We start from the raw sequence: 23,904 nt of genomic DNA, 5'->3' as shown, positions 1-23,904 counted from the left end.
CCCGCCTCCCCGGCGTGCGCGCGCCGCCCCGCCCCGCCTGGCGCGCGCGGCAGCGCCCCCCGCCCCGCAAAGAGAAAAAATATTGGGGGGGGGCGAAGCAAATCGGGGGGGTGGGGTGCGGGCGGGGGGTGGTGTTGTGGGTGCAACCCCCTCAGTTTCACTCTGCTTTGCTGGGGAAGGGGCCTGTTGCCCCCGTGCTCGGCCCCTCCGGGGGTCGCGGTTGTCCGGTCGCCCCCGTGCAACACCCGCACCCCCCGGAGAGGAACCGCCGCAACCCTCACACAAAGCCCCGCGGCGCGGGGGGGGGGGGGGGGCGGCCCGTTCGCCCCCGGGCTGTGTGGGAGCCGGGGGGACAGCTGCAGCCCCCCCAGGAGGGGAAGGGGGTACCGCCGGGGGCAACGTGCTGCAGGAGCCCGCTCCTGCCTGCAGTGCTGCCCATCGCCCTGGCCTCGGGGGGGGGCCCATCACCTGCACCCCCGGGCGCGGGGCAAACACCAGTAACCCCCCGGCGGGTCCCAGCCGAGAGCGGGACGCGGGGCCAAGTTCACTGCTGATGTCAGCAGGCAGAGGAGACACGGCTGCTGCCAGCCCGCTGCCAGGCCTTCGGCCCTTGAACCTGCCCAGGCAATGTTGCGGCCGCCTCCGGGCACCGTTAAAGGCCGTGTCCCTACGGCGGCCGCGATACCTGGGAGAAGGAAATGCTCCACCGGCTCTGACTCGGGCGCTGAGTCAAGCGGGGGGCCCTGGAACCGCTCCCCATCTTGCCCCAGGCTGACGGGGGTCACCGTGGGAGCAGCGATTTGGTCAGATTTGGGCAATACTTGTTTCTGTCCTCTTTGATCCAAAGCTTGCCAGAGCAGGAGACGTGGCTGCTCCTGCCCGGGCCGCCTTTCTGCAATTCCCTCTTTGGCTGTTAGGATCAAATACTGGTTGGAAATAAAGGCGAGGGCAGCGTCCGCGGAGCAGCAGGCAGCAGCGACAAGAGGGCTTCGCGTCTCCAGAGCATTGTGCGAACGCGGGCTGATTAATCAAGTTAATTAAGCAGCCCTGTAAGTAAAGTAGCAGCAGCCACTCGCAATCTGTTGCCAGTTGGAAGCATGCAGACTTCAGCGTGGGGACCTTGCGTGTCTAATCTCAGCAGTTTGAAAACAGCAATGACAGGGAAAAAAAATTAAAATCTGGGAAAAAAAATGCCAAAAATGCCTGTTGTCCATGGGACACCCCTCATCCGCCATCGCGAGGGTGGGCTGGGGGCTCCAGCCCTGCCATTGGGGTCTTGCAGCCTGTGACGGCAAGCTCTTTGTCACCAGGGAGCTGCAGAGATCACCATGAGAATGAGGATGGGGTCTGGAGGATGGGCCCCCTCTCCAAACTGCCAGCCGCCCTCCCCAGCAGGGGGTCTGGCCGAGGGGGGGACCCAGGTGTTATCATCCCCCCAGCATTGCTCCCTGCCGGGAGCAACAAAGGAGGAGAGCAGCAGGAGGAACCTGCAAAAGCCCGCTGAGATGGAGATTTGCAATTACCTGGAGGGGGGCAGGGATTGGAGGAGATGGGACACCGGGGATGGATGGGAACATGAGGAGCAGCCCTTCTTCATGGGACGGCATCCGCTTCCCCCGGAGCACCTTGTCCAGGAGCTGGTGGAGGTGCCCCAAAACCCAGCACCATGGCTGGTCCCAGATGGGTGCTCCGGAGGGGATGGTGTGGAGAGGAGAGACAGGAGCCCTGTGGGCTCTGCTGGGCCACTCCAGGACCGTGCCTCATCCCTCAGGGCAGAGGTGGCCATGGTGATGGACCTGCCCTGCTAGGCCACACCGTGGCCATGCGTGTTCCCTCCACGCTGGAGATGGCCGTCATGATGGACCTGCCTGCCAGGCTACCTTGAGACCATGCCATCCCCTCCACACTGGAGATGGCCATGGTGATGGAGCAGAGATACTCCAGCACACGGGGACTGTCCCCACGGGAAGCCCTCGGTGGAAGGGGACCCAGCCCAGGCGAGCTGGGGTTTCTGCAGGGCCGTGCTGGAGCAGAGCTGCCTTTGCACGGTCGTTTCCCCGCCACCTCAGGTGGATCGTGCAAGATCTCTGTATCGCAGTTTCCCTTGCAGTAAAATGGGAGTCATTGCTGTTAATTACCTACCTCACGGGGAATTAATTAATGTTTGTGCTCCACTTTGAAAAGGCTGATTATTAATTAGAAGATTATACGTCAAATAAGGGGAGCCACAAGGCATGGGTACAGCTGATGGCCCTTGTGGGTGTAAAGCGTGGTCCACGAACGTGCTGACAAGGGGTCTGCAGAAAACAGCAGGAGGAAAAAGTCCTACAATAGCCCTGGGGTGATGGGTTTGGGATGGGGAACGTCGGCAGGAGGTCAGGACCAGGTGGGGAGGCCACCATGGCTCAAGGGGGTCTCGGTCAGATGGACGGGGGCCTGCATCAGAGGGATGGGATGCTCCGTTCCACTGCATCCTGGTGAGCTGGTCAGGTGGAGCGGGGCTGGGGAGCCACGGATGCAAGACAGCCCATTAGGTGGGGAGGGGAATTACCGGGCAATTAGCATCTCTTGATTATTGGACTGAATCAGAAAGCAATCAATTCACCAGCATCCGGCAGGCAGAAACACCGGCCCCGCATCTCCTGGCTTTCGGGGGCAGTAGGATTTGGCCTCGGTGGGGATGGCAGGATGTGGTCCACAGCACATGGCTGGGTGCCACCGCTTCCTCCCAGCCTGAAGACACTTTGATAGCGAAGCCACCAGCCAGGCACCGTGTTCACCACCCAAACCATGCACGGTGTGATGGACCAAGCCGGCTCCGCTGGCCACGGCTCAGGGCTCTCCTCCCGTCTGCTCCTGGGGTGTTGCAAGACCCGAAAGGAGAGAAAGGGGAACCGAGCAAAGAGGTCCCTGGCCGTCGTGTTACCCTTGGGCAGACATCGCAGGTTCCCAAGTTTCCCTGTTTTGCTTCACTTCTCCCTGCTTGTCCTTGGCGCTCGGCTCACCCCGAGTCCGGATAAAACTATCCAGGGGAGGATCCTCCTGCCCTTCACTGGCTGATACAGCTGGGCTTGAATTTCTGCATTTGTGGGACGACAGGTGAGCTCTCCTTTCCACTCGGTTCTTCCAGCCCTTCCCCTAGAGCAGAAGTCCTTTGCTCACGCAGGGACGGGGTCTGCTGCACATTTGGGGAGAGGAAGAGGAAGGTCAAGGGGGGGGAAATAATCGCAGCAGCTTTTGGGGCTGGCTTGAACTTCTGCACATCCCCTTCAGCTCCTCCATCGCTGCCCTCGCCATGTGCTCGGGCCTCCACTCTCTCCCTCTTGCTGTCATGACAATGAGAAAAAAGGTGGAAACTTCTGAAACCGGCTCAGTCGCTTTAAATCACGCTCCTGTAAAAATCGCGGAGGTTTTTTGGAGCGCTGCCTTTCCCCTCCCTTCCTGCTCCCCAAGGGGAAGAGGGAAAGGCGCCGGCCACATCCCCTATTTTGCAGGCATGGGGACCATCCCAGCACCTTCCTCTTTTTCAATTCATTCCTTGCAGCATCAGCTCCAACAGGAATTTGCAGGAGGTAAAATCTAAGCAGGAACCCCAGGCACAGGCCTTTGGAGGTGATGGCGATGCCTCATCGCAGCCCCCACCTCTCCCTTTATGGGGACATGTTCAGCATTAAAACCTGAAGCAAAACAGCCCCTGACATTTCCTAACTCGTTGCATTGCATCCCCGATGCTAGCTCATCTCCAACGAGCTGCAGACTCTCCTCTCCCCCTTTAAGCATCACTCCCCACTCTCGTACATCCCTCCCTGAGGTTCCTGCTCCTTTGTATTGATCCTTGAGCTTTCTCTGATTTATCAGTGCCTTTTGCAGAGAGAGATGAAAGCCTTTTCCTCTGCAGACCTCTGTGTGCAAGGGACCGTTCTCCCTCGATCTGCTGTGTCTGCGGTGCATTGAGCATCTCCCCCATCCACAACGGATGTAAATCATTATATTGTATCATGCTGGAAAACTATATAAATTCACCGCTTTCCATCTTCGGGCCACCAATAGACATTCCGTGCCAGGTTTTGCTGAAGCTGTTGGAAAGGGCACAGCCCTGCCCAGGCAGCGGAGGTGGTAGAAGGGGACACGTGCCCGGTTTATAGCCTGCTGTCCCTGATAACAGGACTTTGCTGGAGGGGTTGAAGCTCTGAGCAGTGTTTTTTCTCCCCCCATTTCCCCAGCCGTGCCTGTCCTCGCTGCCTCCAGCCTCAACTCTCCGTGTCCCCGTTCCTTCCCCAGCCCCTTCATTGCACACCCCCGGGCTGATCCCTGCGCCAACATATCCAGATTATGACACTGGCCCCAGGGTCCCCCAGCCCACGCAGGCAGCAGGAGACCAGGGCTTCATTCCCAGCCTTGCAGGCAGCCGGGAAAGCGGATGGTCACTCCACTGGCGGGGGAACCACTCGGTGCCAGGGCTGGGCATCCTCTGCCTGGCTCCATCCTGGCCCCCAGCAGCCATGCTGCCCTCCCACCCTCCCTGGGCTGAGCTGGCTTGGTCAGAGCAGAGCAAAGCCCTCCCTTCCCCCACCGGTTGAATGTGCTGCTGGTGCTGTCTTGGTTGACCTTGACAGCAAGAGCTGATGAGGCCCAAGCGCTGAATTGTTTTCCGCCCAAGGTCATTCCTCAGCACAGCATGATTACACCGGCACAGCCAGACCCCCGGGGCGATGCTAGCCGGGCTCCCAGCCTCAGCCCTCCCGGCCGCCCCGCACATCTTTGGGGTCTGCTTCTCCCACAGCGATGGGACGGGTATAAGCTAAGCCCTACGCTGGCCTCTTCCCCCGGGGGGAGAGCTTCCCCGCCGGGATTGAGGGCGGTGGAGCAGCCCTGCCCCTCCAGCCAGGCCTGGCGTCAGCTTCAGGGGATATTTCCTCCAGCTAAAAACAGAAGGGGAAGAGAAAAAGCTGATGCTCCCTGGGCTTTCTCTGCAAGTCTCAGCCCTCTGGCCCTGCTCACCCCACCCGCATCGCCTCCCAAACACCACTGAATGACCCCTCCACCGTGATGCAGCCCTGGGGGGGACTTTCCCACAAAGGATGCTCCCCGGGGTTTGGTTACCTGGCCTGCCAAAAGGCTCCCGCACGTGTTACACGGCACTATGCTGAGCCATACGGTGTATTTCAACTGCTTCTTAATTACTTTGAGAATTGATTTTTCTTGGTAGCTGACAATAAAGGCAGGGAGGCAGCTGGATGGAGTTTTCTGCTCGTACAGTACCTAGGAAATGAAACAGATCCTGGGCTACCCAAGCACGCCGGGAAATTCACTTTGATCTCTGCTGGGCTAATGGCACTTTCCATCTGGGGGCTTCAAGCCTTTGGCAGAGGTGACCTGTCCCACCTCAGAGAGGGAAGGGAAGAGCGCTGACTTTATTTTCGGTGTGGGAGACGGAGGTGCAGAGAGTGGGGATGCCCATTGCCCCCGGGTTGCGAGGGCTCTCCCACCCATGCCAGGTGATAGAAAGCACTTTTGACTCTGCAGGCAATTCTGCTTTGGGTTTGGGGGGTGTAATCCCCATTTATCTCCAGCAACGGGGGTCACGTTGGCTTAATGGAAGAGAGGGGTCTGAGACAGCTGTGCTGTGCTGCTGTGGCAGTCCTGAGTGTCTGCAGACGGGGACCCCCACCCCTCTGGTGGTCCCAGACCCGCACTCAGCTCCTCTGCCCGCGGTCGCAGGGATGCTCGGGGAAGGGTGGGGTCTGCCCGTTCCTAGAAGGAGGGATGTGGAGGCACACGTCCCAGCCCCATCCCTGCCCAGGCTGGCCCCCGGCTCTGTTTGCACAGCCGGTGCTGAGCCCTGATGCAAGCGGCTCGCCCCAGGCAGGGAGTCAGCAGTGGAGAAGTGGGTCCTGCTGTTGTCAATGCCCCATCCACTCCCCGTGCTCCTCCGGGTTAAAATAAACCCTCAGGGGTGATTCAGCCTGTACAGAGCACTCAGCCCTTTCACCAGAGCCACCAGAAATGAAACCCAGCTGCTGTCCGTCTCCCCCCACCTTGGCTCGCCGCCAGGGAGCGGGTGTAGGGGAGGAGGAACTGGGAGGTTTTCACCCCGTGCCAGGCAGACCAGGCTTGTTCCTGGTCCCCATGCAGGGATAACAGCGGGGTGATGCCACTCACGACGGGCAGTCGGCGGGGGAAGGAGAGAGCCCATGTGCTCCGCGGGGTGATGCTGCTCTCAACCAGCCCCTCTGGTCCAGCTCCCGCCGAGATCTGCAGCAAACCCGAGGGCAAGCCGGTGAGCTTGCAACGATATCATCCCTCCAATATCATCCACAGGCCACTCCGCATACAAACTGGGGACAAAAGGAAACCACCGCCACAAAGCCTGTGTGCAGAGGCACTGATCCCTGCTGCATTTTATTACCCTCTCAGCCCATTGCCCCCTAAGTTTCCATCCTTCACTCAGTATTTCCTTGTGTGCTTTGTTTGGCTCATTTCACACATTCCTGCTGGCAGGAGATAAGATCTCAAGAGACAGGCAAACAAAAGCCGTGGGTGCCATGTGCTGACTGTCACTCCCCTTAAGCATTCAGGTACCCTGCCGGCTCCTCACCAGCTCTGACCTGGGACTAGCGAGGACACCCCGATGTTCATCCCACTGCGGGCTGGTCCGTGGGATGGAGATCCAGAAGGAGAAAGTGTGAAGGGACTTGGGTGGTTTTGTGAGTTGTCAGGTCCCTCCTGCTCCCGAGGAGGAGGACAGGAGATCTCTGCTCTCTTCTGGCACCGGGGTCCCTTTGCCACCCTTGGGTGCCCTCTCCACTGTCCCACGTGGGTGATGTGTGCACGGGCAGGCGTTGAGCCCCTCTGGGGTGGTGGAGGCGTTATCAGCTCTGAGAATATTTGAAAAATGCGCTTAAGTCCCATTAAAACCTCGAGGGCTCACTGGTGGCACTCACCAAAGCAATGGTACCGCCCTCGGGACTCCCCGCCTGCCCTGGCCCAGGTGACCCCAAGAGGCCCCATGCTGGCACGTGCAGGATGGTGTATGAACACACCCCTCCCTCCTCCAGCCCCTAATGATAAATGGGGTTAAGACATCCATGCTCCTGCTCTCTTCCCTTCCCCACACCAGAGCCGGAGCCGTGCAGGGTTGCAGAGGTGGCTTCCAGACCTCCTCCATCGCTGGAGGAGCAGCAGAGCTGTAGAGGAAGCCAAGCAGATACAGGGGCCACCAAGGCCACAGTGGGGCTCAGATGGAAAACGGGCTGAGACATGAAGGGTGGCTGTCTCTACAGCTTTTCGGCCCAAGGAAGAGGCAAGCCAGCAAGCAGAAAACCAGGGAGTGATTTTCCTACCAGGGCTTTGCAGGAGACAACCCCAGCCTGGAGCCCCCTTGGTCCCAATACCACACCCTGTGGCTGTGAGATGGCTGCACGGTACTTTCACTCGCTGGGAGCCCTTGTTCTTGTTTTGCAAGAGCTCGGGGGGGGGGGGGACAAGCAAGAGGAAGACACAGCAACCAGCCACAGTGCCAGGAATGAGGAAGCCCCGAGCACGGGGCAGCTCTAGCCCCAGCGCAGCCTGGGCTCGGTCCTCGTGACAGTCCGGCATCACCCGGCTCGGGTCCCTCGCTCAGAGCTGGCTCAGCGGGCAGGGGGGCGGCTCACCCAGCTCCATGGGGACCACAGCCCCCTGCCTGGACCCTGCACCCTCTGGGACCGGGAAAGGTTTTCTCCTGCCCATTCATCAAGGGGCACATCACTCCACAGCCAAACCCAGATCCCTTCCCTTGGCTTCTTCCTCTGCCGCCAAGGTCGGCGAAAGGAGGAGACATGGGAAGGAGGGAGGTCGGGATGGCGAGTACCCACCCCTCTCTGGGCATGCATTTTAATGAATGCAGAGTGGCCGAGGGACCGACCTACCCAGCAGCTCTTAGCACAGCCGCCAGCCTGGGTAAATAAGCCTTAAATGGCAAAACCTGGCCCTGTCTCTGCGTAACCAGCCGGAGAAAGAGGCAGCGGAAACCGGAAACCAGAGAGCAGCTGAGGCCCGCCGCACACCGCCCCCCCTCCATCGCTTCATGAGCCCTAAATTCACCAGGAATACACCTTAGAAATGATCCCCTCCCTCTTCTGCCCCGTCCGAATGGCGGGGGTGTCCTCTTGCGGGATGGGTGCCCGGGATCATCCCGTGCCCCCGGATCATCCTGCACCCCGATTCCCTGGGCAGGCACGGGGAGGAAAAAGGTCTCCATGTTTCCCCTCCCTCGTACATCAGCTCAAGAAACAACGGACAAGAGCCCCCCCAACCCCCAGTCGCTGGTTTTGCGTGTTAGCATCCAGCAGATGCTGGGACACAAGTTGCTGAAGTGCTGCAGGCCTGTGCTTGCTTCCAAGATAACCCTTCGTGCTCAGCAGTGAAAACATTTCTGAGCTCCCGAAGTCTCCATGTAGTGGGATGGAAAGGAGCTTGGATGCTCACTCAGCTGGAGATTTCTAGGTGCCCCCTCGAGTCCAGCTGCCCGTAAAGGAGAGCCACCAATCTGCCGGCAGCCTGAGCCCCTCTGCAAGGTTGATGCTCTCCATTGGGTTGTGGGCGAGGGGGGGTCTCACAGTGCAGGACAAGCCCAGCAGCATCATGAATTTCCTCCCATAAATCACCAGTCCCACCTAATGAACTCTGCGCTGGTGCCCGGCGTGTCGGGAGCTCCCAATATTTGCTTTGGCCGGTTTATTGTCCATCCCATTTTTTTTGGATGAACATATTTCTTACACTTGGTCTAATCACATCCTGATAGCGAGCGGGTAGCGGGCTGTCAGCAAGCTGCTCCTGGCAGATGCTGGGGTGGAGAGCAAGGTCCTTCGCCCAGCTGCTCCCATGCATTCACGTCTCTGGGATGGGACAGACAGCCTGGAAAGCTGCGCGATCCCAATGCCGAGACTTGCTGCGTTACCATTTCCCAGCACGTTTCTCCATGAGCGCTCTGCCAGCAGACTCGCTAGCTGTGACATCTCATTAAAGCAACCGTCCTTGGGGGAACTGGCTTGTACACAGGAGCTCTGGTTTTGGCGTTGCCCTTTTCCTTCCCACCTTCAGACGGGAGCGAGGACCACGCAGTGGGAGAAGACCCGTCCGTTGGGATACACACAGCAACTCCCCTTGCTGCAAGGGAAAATCTGCAAAGGGAAAGTCAGAGGGAGAAGTCTGCACACATCAAAAAGAAACAATCTCAGCAGTCACGATTGTTTAAAAACCACAGACAGTCGCCTCCCTACAGCTCCTATTGAGCCTGCAGAGGAGATGGGTTTCTCCTGTGCCAGGACTGGTTTCCGAGCTCGCCAGCCCGGTGGGGATGAAGCTTCACCCGCCAGCCTCACTCTGTCGCAGGGTCCCCACCCCAGCGGGCCGGGGGCCGGGGAGTCGCAGCATCCGCAGCCCCTGGACTGGGAGCATTTCCTCCTTGAGAAGAAGCATGGAAACAACCTGGAAACTGGCTCTGGGTGGATTTAATCCCATCTGATTTCCTCTTCTGTGAGCTTCAACCAAGTCTTCTGAAATTGTTTCCACTCCTAAATAATAAGAGATGTTTCCAGCATGGGATACGCTCTTCTTCATCAAATAGGGAAGCACCAGCCCCTTCATCTCCCTCTGCTACAAAAGTCCTGAGGCTTAAGTTAAATAGGACACAACCAACCCTATTGGGTAGAGACCTAAATCCTGTAATTCTAAGCCCAATTTTAATTCTAAGCCCCAACAAATTCGGGCTGTGGGGGACCAGCAGCGTAATCGATCCCTGCAGCCATCCAGCACTTTGCTGTCCAGGGTGGTTGATTTTCACCATTAAAGGTGATGCCACCACCAGCAGTTGGCTGTTGTCCTGCATCACTGGGTCACCTCCGAGCTGCTTCCCATTGCTCAGTCTTGCAGAAAAATCACATAAAATCAGGCTCCGCAGACGGAGACCCCACAGTCTGCATGGGAAGGGTTTCCTCACCTCCAGCCTGCATCTCTGCTGCTGACGGTTCAGCCCAGGATTTCTGCCACCAGTCACTGTGGCCAAGGAGGACAAGGTGGTCCCTTCCTCTCCCCCTTGCCCAGTTGTATCTCCTCTAACTTCTTTTCTCCAGACAGATAAGGGGAAGGGGAGATTCCCTGCAGCCCAAGCGCTGGGGATGCTCAGCACGTTTCTAAGGCGGGTGAGGCTTTTTCCAGCCCATCACAGCTGGGTCTGGAGCTCAGGTCTCCCAGCCCACCTCTACCCTGCTTTATTTCTAGTATTTCACACACAGGAGGTTTGAGCATGACCAGCTCAGTGAGGAGAAGAAAAACAAAGATGAAAAAGTTCTTTTGAACCCCTTCACCTTATCTTTTTCAAGCCTCAGAGAAGCTCAGCCCCTCTCGGCATGAGCTCCTGGTCCTGCGGGGACCTCATTGTCCCTCCAATGCAGGCAGCAGAACCAAGCCATAAAAAAAAAAGGACTCTGAGCCCCTTCTCCATGGTTTTATTTTTCTGCCAGCAGCTGCCAGGAGCAGTCATGCTGCTCAAGGAGGTCGGATGGTATTTTTTTCCCCATGGGTTGTCTTGACCCAGGGTTGAGCGAGCCCTGCCCTCCAGCCAAACCCAGCTGCCAGCAGCTGCAGCCGGGCTGGGCCCCTGCAGGGCTGCGGGGACCGTCCTCCGTCACGCTGTTCCCACAGTCCCAGCCTTCGAAGGTTTCACCTTCTCTGAGGCGGAGCAGTGCCTAATGACAAGCGAAGGATGGTGCCACACCTGCAGAAAGCCATTTTTGGAAGGACACCTGGGGAAGAAATGATTCCCATGTTGCTGCTCTGTAATTAGCGTTAATTACTGGGGCTTGTGAAACCTCTTCCCCATTTACTCCAGGCAGCACCTGACGGAAACTGTGGGAATCCCGTCCGGCTGAGTCAGCCAGGAGCCAGGGAGGGGACGATGGGCCCCTGCTGGATGCAGGGACGAGTCCCTGGGGTCCCTCCCTCTGCCCCCCAGCCCTGGTTTTGGCCAGGGGGCTGCAGGGCTGGTTAATACACCAAAGGACAGCCGAGGCTCATCCATTGCGCCCTTCCCGAGAAGGTGCTGAGGTCCTTCCCCAGCCAAGGGACAACCTGGGACGTCCCGTGGCTGGGGGGTCTTGCATGTGCTGCCCTTTAAAGCATCCTTGCTCCCCAGCCCTGCCTCGCATGGCAGAGCAAGAGGGCTGTCCCCAGCAGCACATTTCCTTGGGTATTTGCCTCTACCCCAGCTTGTTGCCTTCAGCAACACCCCAAGGTGTTATTATAGACCGGGTGAAAATCCACCCCAAAAGCCTAACCCCAAGCAGCTGCTCCGTCACCACCAAATGGCAGGGTACCACTGCCTGAGTCACTTCTTCTTTACTCTTTTTTTTTTTAATATTAATAATTCAAATGAATCAGGACATTTCATCACCCGGAGCCTCTTCAGAGTCATCTCACCCTGCCCCAGTGACTCCTTGGTGGCCTGGGGCTGGGGAACACATCCAGCCTCCCCCCAAGGCGGGCCAGCTGCTGCAGCCTTGCCCCCAAACCAGCAGTGTTTGGCTTCAAAATAAAATGATAAAACAAGAGGAAAAACTCCTCCCCAGCCACAGGGGCTGTTTTCTCCCCGGCTGCTTGCAGCAGCTCAGGGTGCTCCAGCATCCTGGGGGGGCCAGGGGTGACCCCAACCACCACCCCCGGCTGGGGGTCCCAGTGGCACAAGGCATCAAAATGGGGGTCCCAGGGACAATGCCTGGGTGTCCTCCAACTTTCCGCACACCATCGCTGCTGTGACCCCCAGGGGTGGCCGTGGCCCCCATCCCCCATGCGGGACCCCCGTCCCTCCCCAGGGACCCAGGCGTCCCCTCACCCTTCCATTTGACCTAACCTCCTGTCCATAAATGGAGAGGTTTGAGAGCGCGTCCCCGGGGTGGAGGAGGAGGAGAAAAAAGGAGAATAATGCCAAGAATGCAGGACACAACATGAGGAGCCCAGTCCCGGCCCCCCGGTGCGGGCTGGGGGCTATGGGGGTGGCTGCCCCGCATGCCGGGGGAGCCTGGCCAAAGCCTGGCCCCTGCCCCGTAAGCCACCCCGGCCGCTGGCAGGAAAGGTGCTATTTTTCTTTCTCTTTCTCTGCATTTTTCACCAGCTGGGGACTTTCCAGGGCTGGGCTGCCCTGTTTCCACCTCAGCCCCGTGGAGCAGCCCCGGGGTGCAGAGCAGTGTCCCCCCCCACCCCGGGGTGTCCCTTTGCAGCAATGTGTCCCCTGCAATGCTGTCACCTTGCAGCAACATGTCCCTGTGCAGATGATGCTCCCACCCCTGCAGCGGTGTCCCCTTGCAGTGACATGTCCCCCTGCAGAGACACGTCCCCCCGCATCCCCTCTCCCCTTCCCCCCAGCGCCCACAGGACCCCCAGCCTGTGGGAAAACCACGCTGGGATGGCCGTGGGACGGAGGGGTGGCCTCAAAGGTGGGTGGCATGGAGGGTGCCGGCAGCCGTGGCCCCGGCTGGCACCATGGGCTGGGCCACAGGGCCAGTGCCCAGCTCCTTAAAATAGAAAGTGAAAACATTCGGGTGCCCCATCCGGATGGGGAGAGGGGGGTCCATCCCCACCTCCACCGGCCACACGCTGCCCCAGTGTCTCGCCACCCACCCTGCTCCCCAGCCACCCTGTCCCCAACCCGGCAGTGCCTGTCCCCAAGGTCAGGGTGGATCCCTTTGGGTTCTCTCAGAGAATTGCTCCAGTGGCTCACTCAAATCCTCCATAAAAGGAAAAACAGCCGGCAGGTAGCACTGCCAAACTTAGTCATCCCCAGTCCGGCAGCGCTCGCAGCTCCGTCAGCAGCAATTTCCTCCCCGCGCTCCCCTCCACGCGGGGGGGGGGACAGGGAGGAGCGGCTCTGCCTCGGCAAACGCCCCGTGCCGAAAGCACCCTGCGCCGGCCACCATGCGCCGGGCTTGGCCGAGGGCCGCTGCTGGACTCGCCGGGCTTGGGGGGATGCTGCCGTGGTCCCACATGAGATCCAGGGGGAAAATGCACACCCTGGGGCCAGGCCTGGGGAAAGCAGAAAGCTCGGCACCTGGTGCGGTGGTACCGCAGTCGGTCAGGCACCAGAATCTCACTTTCTGAAAAGAATTTGGTCTAGAGGCACGGAAGTGTAAATGCACCTGGGAGCATCTTGAAGCACCTGGAGTTTGGTGGGCGAAGCCGTTCGCTGCCCATGGGACAGGCATCGCAGAGCCCATCAGAAATATAAAGGACCTCCAATCCATCCAGAGCACAGGGACTGGATCCCGGTCCCATCCTGATGCCGGGCTGGCACCAAGGGTGACCCCCAAGCTGGCCCATCCTTCCCCAGCCATGCCCGGGGTGGGATGTGCAGCATCCCTGGGTCTCCCCCGTGCTGCACCCTCCAGCCCCGTCATTTCCCCATGGAGGAAGCAGGGCTGGTCGCCCGCTCCGCCCCGGGGTGGTTTAACAAGCCCTGGAGAAGCGACCGGGGCTCAGCGCTGCCACGGCTCGGCTCATCCCTGCCAGGGATTGCCCGCCTGATGCATTTGCCCAGGATTACATCACAGAAGCAAATGCCCCAGGGTGCGAGGGAGGAAGCGGAGTTTTCTCCCACCGCCCTGGGAAGCAACCCGGCTGTTGGTCCGGGTGGCCGTGTCACCCGCGCATCCCTTGTCACCTTGCCACAGGGACATGGCATTGCCCTGCGGTTCGGAGCCTTCCCCCAGACCAAGGGGCTGGGAGGGGATCAGGGTGGTGGCATCCCCGCCTGCGTGATGAGGCAAACACCCCAAAATACTCATGGGGAGGCCAAAGCAGCTAAGGGGCAACAGCCAACCCTGCAATCGCCCCAGCAGCGGGATTTCAATAGGGTTCTCACTCCAGAGTTTTCCCAAATCCTGGCTAAACAAACCCACCCCGGACAGGCAGCCCCCCCACCATCCGCCCCGTCCTCTAAATTCCCCTTTTGCAACCGGTTCCCTGCACGGGGCAGAGGAACTGACGACGACCCCTCAGCTCATGGCTTCACTTGGGGAGCGAGACCTGCCCCTCCCGGCCGTGCTCAGCTGGCACCGGCTGTTACGAGGCTTTTGTGGGCAGCCTGCCCGCCCCAATAAATGATTCACCCCAGCGATAAAGAACTGGGGAAATGTTCTGGTGACGTCCCGCAGCATCAAAGGCGCATGCGGGGCCATGGGGTGTGTGGTGTCCTTGGGGGTGAAGGGAGCCCTGAGGGATGGCCCGGGTTGCTTTGGGGTAGTTTGTGCTTTTCTAAGTGCAGTTTTCCTGCATGCTTTGGTGAAGGGTGAGCAGGTCTGTGCTGGGGCCAGGTCCCCGCCCAGGTCCCACCAGCCACGGGGAGCGGCAGCGGGGATGATGCTGAGCGCATCATGTGGGGTAGGGGACTGGGGGACCCACAGCCTCTCTTGTCCCTGTGCTGGGTACCACGATCTGGATCAGGCCATGATAGAGTGAGCAGTTACACCGTCACTTTGTGCAATCACAGCTCAAGACAAACCAGCCCAAGCAATCAGGTTGGAGTCTGCTGTCAGCAGCGCCGAGCCTTTGGCTTCACCGGCAGGAATTGGCTGGCATTGGGGCACCCAGTTCCCCTTGCCGCGATGCTCGCTCCCACCCTGGGCTCAAATCCTGCAGCACCAGCAGCCAGACTGCTAAGAGTCCTGGTTTGCGTTTGCAAGTGATGCACACCAGCAAGGGATCTGCTCCTGGAAAGACACTGCCTCCCCAGAGGGGATCAGAGACACCCCTCTCTCCTCCTGGCGCTGCAGAGGCCGGAGGGCCCCCAGCAAAGCCTCTGCGCTCACTCCCCTTAGCCGCTTTGTTCGTCTCCATATTGTCCACCCTGCCAAGGATTTCCACAAGCTGCAACACCCATCCGACCCGCTGCAAAGCACGGCCACGCTGCTGGGTGGCAGTGTTGGGATGCACACTGCGCTGCGCAGAGCTGCACGCAGAGCCACGCACACCCAGACGCATGCTGCATGCAGGACTGCGTGCGCCAAGATGCACGCTGCACCCGGGATCATGCACACCAAGGTGCACGCTGCATGCAGGATTGCACGCACTGAGGTGCAGTCTGCACGTATGCACCTTGGTGTGTGTGATCCCAACACACATGGAGTCGCATGTACCGATGTGCACACTGCACATGGGATTGCACACACCAACTTGCATGCTGCACATGGGATTGCACACTCTGAGGTGCACGCTGCACGCAGGATTGAACATAGCAAAGCGCACACTGCACAGGGGATCACGTGTACCAATGTGCCCACTCTGCACAGGATTGCATACACCAACATGCATGTTGCACAAGAAATTGCACACTCTGAGGTGCACACTGCACATGGGCATGCACACAACAAAGTGCATGCTTGCGCATGTGATCACACACACCAGCATGCATGTTGCACAAGGAACTGCCTGCAGCAAGCTGCACACTGCATGTGGGATTGTGCATGCTATGTGCATGTGGGACCATGCACTGACCAAGGACCTCGTCCAGCTCCAGCCCCGCCACACTGACGTGGTCCTTGCTCCCCTCCAAATGCTTTGCCCTGCAAAACGACAGCAGTCCCTGTCCCATCCCCTCTCCCTCCAGTGACCCTCAGGGCGGCTCTGCACAGTGGACCCAGTGCTTTCCCCAGAGCGCAGGAAACCCAATCTCCAGCCCAATTTTTTGGGCGCACGCCCATTCCCAGGACCGGGGAACAGCTCTGCTCCCCCTGGACCCCCAGCCCCATGTTATCCAGGGTTTATTCTCCTTCTCGCCTCCATTTCCAGCCGGGAAGCTCTTGCACGGCTTAACCCCGGCTGACGAGGGACCGCAGGAGGGGGTTACCAGCACCTTCGTTAAACAGGGGGGGCTGCACAGGCGAGCCAGCGCCCCCCCCCACCCTCCCGCGGGCGCAGAGCCCCGTGCCGGGCGGTGCAGCGGCCCCTTCCCGGCCCGGGGCCGAGGGGCCTCCCGGCTGCAGCCGCCGCTGGGCCGGATGCTGAGACCCGGGGCCCCTGCGCGGAGGTTTTGGGTTTCAGCGGCGGCCCCCCCGCCCCGCATTCCTGCCTTCCCGGGGGCCTCCCTGCAGCCAGCCCGGCCGCAGGCCTGCCGAGAAGCCCCCCCCCCCCGCGCTCCTTCCCCGCCTGCCGTGCTTCGCCCGCGGGTAAAGCCGGCTTGACAGCCCCTGTAATGGGAAGCGAAGGCAGCGGTGGGATGGAGGGGCGGGGGAGGCGAAAGCCCCCCACCCCCGGCTCCCATTGCCACCGGTTTCACACCAGGAGCCCCCGGGTATGCTGAGCCGGAGGTCAGATCCGGCACCTCTTTGCAGAGCACATGGGAAGTCGCGCTCAATTCAACAAGCGGCTCCAAATTTTGGGTGTCCCCCACCCCAGCCCTACCATCCCTCCTTGCAGACCCTGCAGGAAGGACAGTCTCTGTTTTCATCCCAGATGTGGTTTTCCACGTGCTGGATGGCGAGCACAGCTGGGCCCCCCCTGCCTGTGCAGGCACGGATACTTGCTCCCCCTGCCTCAGTTTCCCCACATGCAAAGCTCCCTCCAGCCTCACCAGGGCCCTAAAAGGATGCATGGGAAGCCCAGATACTAAGGGGAGATGGGCATGGATGTACCTAAGGAGAGAAGCGAGGGGCTGCAAGGACTCCCGGGCTGTCCAAGAGCCAAAATCCTGGTCTGGGATAACACTCCCTTCCCTCCTGCAGCCCGGAGCACCCCTGGCCCTACAAAAGCACAACCTGCCCCAAGTGAGAGCAGGGAAGTCTCTGCTTGCCCCAAAGGCTCCCTCCTCCCTTCCAGCAGCTGTTCTCCACCAGCAGGTCAGCGGCCGAGGGAGCATGGTCCTGTGCGCCGGCTGCCAGCAGTGCCACCGGGGCGGGCAGTGCTATGGGCTGCAGACCCCCCATCCGAGGGCGGCTGCTGCTGCTGGGGGGGGGTTGCAAGCATATGAGAAAATGCAATGGGGAGCAGGATATTGAGTCACTTGGGGACCCAATTCACCTCTTTCCGCCAGCTCCCCCGTTTCTCAGCCCCACAGCTCAACAGGAGCCCCGTTCCCTCCTGCATCCGAAAACAGAGGGGGGGAACAGTGCCCCAAGGAGGCAGAGATGGGCCCCCCCAAGCCCAGCACCCACAGGAGGCAGGAGAGGGCTGGGTGGGAGGCGTGGGGCTAATCCCCAAAGGCCCTGTTCCTAATCCTGACTAATGGACTCTTTTCACCATCAACAATGGAGTTATCCATCTGGAAGGGGATCTCTGGGCCCAGGAAGGCACAGCTGGTGGGGGCCGTGCCTGGGCAGGGAGGTTTGTGTCCACCCCCCTCCTCAAACTGCTGCCTCCAGCCCCTTCCCTGAGCCAAAATCCCAGCCCCCACCTGCCCCAGTGCTCCCCGCTGCAGGTGTGTGTGGGTGGGTGCATGCACTGCTGCAGCCCTGCATCCCACCCCAGGGTGCCCTGACACCTCCACCAAGGAGTCAAATAACCACCTCACCCCCTCCAAGCCACAGGTTGTAAACACTACCCTTCCCCCTGCCCCTCTCAGCCCTTTATAGGGATCCCGGGCTTCCCAGCTGGCTCCTATTACTGCTCCTATTACTGCTACCTTGTCCTTAAAGAGATGGGCCCCCCTGCTCTGGGGGTGTCTCCGGCAAACCCCCCTGGTCCTGTTAGGGTTTGGCCTTGGTTTCTCTCCAGGCTGAGCCTCAGCCCTGTCACCTTGCTTGGAGGGGTTTGCACACAAACTCGTGCACCCGCAGGGTGCAGCCCCCAAGGGGACGGGGGTCTCGGTGCCAGCCCCCCTGCAACAGCATCATGCAAAGGGTGCCCATGCACCCACCCCAAAGCTGGCCTCGAGCCTGCAGAGAGATGCTGGGGTGATGGCAAACGCAAAAACACGAGCTGCCTCCTCCTCCTCATCCCCCATCCTGGGCGGCTTCCTCCTGGCCTGCTCGCCTTATCCCCCATTCCTGATGTCCCTCCCTGCCACCATCTGACTCATTTGCAGCCACTCCAAGGCTCTCCATCCCTCTCATGTCCTCCTTGGGATGCGCCGTGCACCATCCCAAGGTGAGGATGGAGACAACATGTTGTGTCTGATCGCAGCAGTGCTGTGCGGGGATGGGGACCGCCATCCCAGCCATGCTCAGACCAGCTTTTTGGCACGCTGCGGGTTTGGAGAGAGCAGCCGAGCCCTGGGGATTCAGGCAGTGCCGTTCCTCCGCCCACCAAACCCTTTGGCAGCCCCGGATGAGGCCACGAGCGGAGACGGTGCTGGGGCCATGCATTGGGCACGGTGCATGGGCCGCAGCAGGAAACGTGGATCTGGGCATGACTGAGTGAGAAAACCAGAGCAGAAAGGAGCTGCTGTCGCAAGCTGAGTCACCTGCTCCGCCTGGCGCTGCCGAGCGGCTGGGGCCGTGTTATTTTGGAGAGCTGTGTGGGCAGATGCTGATAACACACTTTCTTCTTCCCTGCAAATTCTTCGTGCTGACTCTGTGCTGCAGTGGGGAATTAAAAGCGGGGACGTGCACTGGGCAACGGGGCTGGCACTGAAGTCTTTCCTCTTGGCCTCCTGGTTTGGGTCGTGGCTGCGGCTTAAGTGCTGACGGGTGCAAGCTGCAGGCGAGAGCTGAGGACGTGTGTGCTCGTTGCACCTCTGGGCAGCGGCACCACCGTGGCTTCCCCTGGCATCACCCTCCTGCCGCCACGGACAGACCCGACCCCTACCCTGGCCAAAACCTCTGCGCCGGGAGCAGCCTGGGGGAGGAGGGCAGCCAGCATCGCCCGCTGCCGGACGCTCCTTTGAAGTGGTTTTGGGGCCAAAATTCACTGCCGGGCTGCGCATGCGTGGCCAGCAAGAGGCAAACACACTGCGACATTGCCCGCGGGTCGGGGCAGGAGGCCTGGAGAGGCACTGCAGGAACCTGCCACCATCACACGGACACAGCTTATTTTTCCCCCTGTAAGGGACTACAAAAAGCCCCCAGGGCTCTCACACCCTCCACTTGCAAAATGTGCTGCATTTTGCTGCAAGATGGGCAGCAAAGAATGGACATGTCCCTATTTTCTTTTTTTTCCTTTTTTTTTTTGGTCTTTTTTTTTAAAGGCTGGAAAGCATCCCCTGCTACCTGATTATTTTGGCCCACAAAATGCCGCGCGTCTCTCATCTGTTGCTCCTGGACACTTCCATGGGGTTACGGGTGCCCTGGCAGAGCCCCCAGGGACCAGGCAGGGTGCTGGATCCAGGACAAAGAGCATCATCCCCGCCGCCGAGGTTAATAACTGCTACACAAAAGGTCTTTTAAGCTTTCCTAATAAAATTCATCCTCCTGCTGGATGAACCAGGGTCCGGCCTCCATCCCACCTCCGCGGGGTCCTCGGGGGGAGCTGGAGGAAGGGGCAGGTTTTCGCCTTAGCTTCTGATAATGTAAAAAACACACCAGAAAACAAGCTCGAGCAGGAAGAGAGGGACTAAGTCCCCAGCCCAGGCCCAGGACTGCCCGGCCATACGTGCTTTCCTGTCCACTTTCTTCCTTCGTTTGTTTGAGCCTTGCCTATGCCCAACACCCAAACTGCTTGAAACGGGGCACTTCAAGCATTTCCATCCCTTATTGCGCTCTGGATGCAATTAAATTAGGCTAACAGGATAAACCCAGCTAATAAAGCGCCAAGCAAGCACCATGACCTGTACCATGACCGCTCCCGACGGCTGCGAGATGCGGGGACACGTCTGAGCCCCGACGATGCTCCACCACTGTCCCTTGCTTCCCAGGTCGTGGGGCTGAGCAAGCCCCCTCGGGGCAGTATCCCATGGGAAAACTCCCCCGGAGCATGATCTGCCGCTCCCAGCTCCTCTCTTAGGGCTGTCCTTTGTTTTCCCTGGTGCTGCTGCTTTTTTTTTAAATACTGCCTAATACAATTTTAATGAGGCCGGGGCGCCTGCCAACTGTCGGGAGAGCCGCCGGAGAACCTCTGCTGAGCTGCCTGGTGGCATATGGCAGCGAGGCCGGGGCAGCCGGGCACCCCGGGGTGTCCCCCATGGCCCCCAGTCACAGCAAGGGACACATTGGGGTCCCCTGGGAGATGCAGCCTCTGGTCAGGGTGTTGGGTCCATGCCTGGGGCTTGTTCCTGGCCCCGGTCTTGTGGTCCCCAATTGCCGGGTGGTTTTGGCAAAGCCCTTTATCCCACTGGAGGACAGCTCGCTGGGCTGCACAAGGTCACCCCGTCCTGCACGAGGGCTCCTGTTGTCACCAAGCCCTGTCTCGCTTAGGGACAGAGGTGGCTGGAGAAATGGTGGCCACCTAGCAACGTGGTCCCCAACCTCTGCTGAGCCCCCTCCGCAGGGTGAGGAGGGTACCTGCGCTGGGGGGGCTTCCCAGGCCAGCCTCGGCCATCTCGCAGCCGCTGCCACCACCATAAGGGACATTGACACCCCCGGGACATCTGTTTGCAAGTGCCAGCGACACCGAGACGGGATTCGCAGTGCACGGGGGTCCCGGGGGAAGCAGGCGGCCGTAAGCCAGCCCTTGTCCCCTGCGCCGTCATGGTGCCACTGGAATGAAAACCTGCGAGCAGCCCCCTTGCAGCGAGCCCCCAAAATTGCTCCAGCAAGGACAAGGAGGGCTCAGGCCAGGCTGGTAGCTATGTGGCTTGAAGCCAGAGGACAGCTGCGCTCTGAGGGGTGACCCCGTGGCACTGGCTCTGGACACCCTGTGACACAGCCGTGCCCAAAGAAAAGAGGGCTGGACGCAGCCTAAAGCATCCCCTGGCTGCTGTGCCTCGGGCTGCTGGCTCTGCCTCCACGCTGCCCCTTCACCCGGGGATGTCTCCCGCTGCTCTGGGACGGCTCCTCTGCCCGCCTGGGGGACACAGGGATGAAACAGCCCATTGCACCCCAATAATGTTTCACCAGACATTGCCATATGCTGCGTTTACCGTCTGCCCCCCCTCCAAGCCCCTCTGTGCCTGCCATTGGCACCATGGCGGTGTGCCCTGCAACCCGCCCTCCCTGCAGTGGCCCTGGCCGCCAGCTCCGCGTTCAAGCCCGATTTCATGAGCTCAACTAAAAGCCCCGGGACCGCTCGCAAACGAAGCCGAGCTGCAACAAAAAGCATCCAGGCAAGCATGAAAATCCGAGGGCGTTTCTGTGCCTGAGGCAGGCAAGACAAGGGTCACTCCATGACCGGGGCTCCTTTTCTCTTTGCTTTTCTTTTTTGGAGCCGGGGTTTAGTTGAAGTCCCAGCGGGTGAGTCACACAGCCCCTCCAGAGGGGACATGGCCACGCTCCGGAAAGCCCTTGTCATGGATGCCGTGCGCTGGGGATTGGGTCTCTTGCAGGAGTGGCGGTGGGAGGGCTGCGAGGGGTAGGGTGACCTCAGAAGCGTTCAGTCATGGCAGCTTGCAAAGACGATGGGAAATGCAATATATAGAGGGAAACCCAACGCTTTTCTTGCTGCTCCAGCGCACCCAGCACGCACGGATGCACATAGGAGATGTGTTTTGGCCGCTGCATCCCCAAGCTGGGGGGGCACTGGTACCCCTTGCCACCGCAGTGACTTGTGGGGATGTCTCAGACAGCATTTGGGGCTCTCCCGTCCCCCCCAAGCAGAGGGTGCAGGCAGGGCGGGTGCAGGCAGGCTGCCCACTCAGCGAGGGCAGGCCCTGCTGAGCCAGGCAGTGCCAGCTATCCACGCCGTGCTGCTGGGTGGTGGGGAGAAAACAGGGTGGTTTTTTTTTTTTTCCCCCTGCATAATTGCTATTTTTTTTTTTTTGTCGAGCAGAAAAGCCATTTCTTTCTCAGCCTCGCCACCATCTGCCTGCTGTGGCAGGGGAAGGCAGATCCCGGCAGCTGTGGGCCCGGGCAGCTGCTCAGCCTCGCGGCCGGGTCCTAACGCCCGGGTGCTTTTAGCAAGAGGAGCAAAATGGCTTTGCGAGACAAACGTGGCTCTGCCTCGCTGGAGCTGGGGGGGATTTGTTTCCAACCCAGCTGAGAGGCTGTGGGGTTGGTTCTGGTTGCAAATGGTCTGTCTGTCTGTCCGGCTTTGCAGGACTGTGTGGCAAGTACGAGCACAGAGCAGATCTGGCTGAGGCATGCAGGAAAACAAACCCCATCCAGAGCTCGCAGGTTTGCCCTGGGGCAGTTGTGCCAGCGACTCCACGGGCAGGGGTGGGTGGTTGTGGTGCAGCCCACAGGTGGAACAGTGGCTCTAACCAGTACGACCAGTGCAGAACCAGTGGAGCCTGGAGGGCCTGGGGAGATGGGGGCTGGATGAAGCCCTGCCCCGGGGGGGGCCTCTGAGCCTGGGGAAAATCTTTGTGCCAGCCAGCCCCAAGTGCACCCTGTCGCACCCTCCCACCCGTGCCCATGCTCCAGCCCTTCCCTTGTCCTGCTTCAGCCAGGGCAGGTGGTTCAGCTCCCTGATCCACCTGAAAACCATCCCCAGTGTCCCCCCCATCCCTCTTTCTCTGATTTTCTGTTTCTGCACATTTCCCTGGCAAACAGCTTGTTTCCCCCAGCCAGCCCCCCCCTGCAAGTGCGCGGGAGCGTGTGTGCAGCAGGGGGGGCTTCAAATCTGTCACCCCAGCCACGCTCCTCTTTATCTGTGTTTGTTTCCACGTTATAGACATGGGAAGTGTCCTTGTTCCCAAGGAGCAGTGGGCAGCACCCCTGGGCAGCACAGGCGGCTCTCCCTGCACTGCATCCAGGCTGCGATGCCTCCCCGCCCTGGGGTCAGCCCTGCCGTACGTGCCCACTGGAGCATGGCCTTGCACGTGCACAGCGACACTGCTCACCTACACCCCGAGAAATGGCCTTGACATACCCCCCTTGCACAGCAGAGCCCGTGTTTTGCTTCTGGCTTTGCTGGGGGAATTCAGATTCCCCAGGGCGCAGATGCTCCAGCCTTGCTGGTGCCTGGCACAGGGCACTGGGATGGCTCAGAGGTGGCGGGGGGCCATGGCATCTTTCACCCTTCTCCCCTTCTGTCCTGCAAGCCCTGCAGCATGGCCGACGGCCCGGGAGGGGCAGAGGGGTGCATGGTGGGTCCAGCAATGTAGGAGGAGTCTTGCAATGGGATCTTGCAATGCAGAGGGGATTCTTGCAGTGCAGGAGGGGGACTGTCAATTCAAAGGGGTGTCTCGCAATGCAGGGGGTGGTCTTATAATGTGGGGGGATCCTGCAATGCATAGGGGGTGTTGCAATGTGGGTGTGGGTCTTGCTACGCAGGGGGTGTTCTTGCAATGGAGGGGGTTTCCTGCAATTCAAGAGGGCTGTTGCAATGCAGGGAAGGGTCTTGCCATGCCAAGGGGTCTTGCAACGACTGGGGGGGGTCCTGCATTTCAAGGAGTCTCTTGCTATGCCAGAAGGGGTCTTGCCATGCAGTGGGGACTTGAGTTGGGGGGGGGGGGGGCCGCAATTCAAGGAGGCTCCTGCAATGCAGGGAGGGGTCTTGCCATGTGGTGGGGTCTCGCAATGTGGTGGTGGTGGGGTGTCCTGCAATTCAATGGGGCTCTTGCAATGCAGTAAGGACTTGCAATGGCGGGGGGGGGGGGGGGGGGAGAGGGGGGCCTGCAATTCAAGGGGGCTCTTGCAATGCAGTAAGGACTTGCAGTGGCGGGGGGGGGAGGGGGGGTGGGCTGCAATTCAAGGGAGCTCTTGCCATACAGTGGGGACTTGCAATGTGTGTGTGGGTCCTGCAATTCAAGGAGGCTCCTGCAAAGCAGGGAGGGGTCTTGCCATGCACTGGGGGTCTTGCAACATGTGGGGGTCCTGCAATTCAAGGGGGCTTTTGTAATGCAGGGAAGGGCTTTGCAACGCAGTGGACTCTCGCAATTGGGGGGTGGGGGGATGTGGGGGGTGT

This window comes from Aptenodytes patagonicus, chromosome 13, assembly GCF_965638725.1.
Source record: "Aptenodytes patagonicus chromosome 13, bAptPat1.pri.cur, whole genome shotgun sequence".
Classification (NCBI taxonomy): domain Eukaryota; kingdom Metazoa; phylum Chordata; class Aves; order Sphenisciformes; family Spheniscidae; genus Aptenodytes; species Aptenodytes patagonicus.
This window is presented reverse-complemented; position numbering follows the sequence as displayed.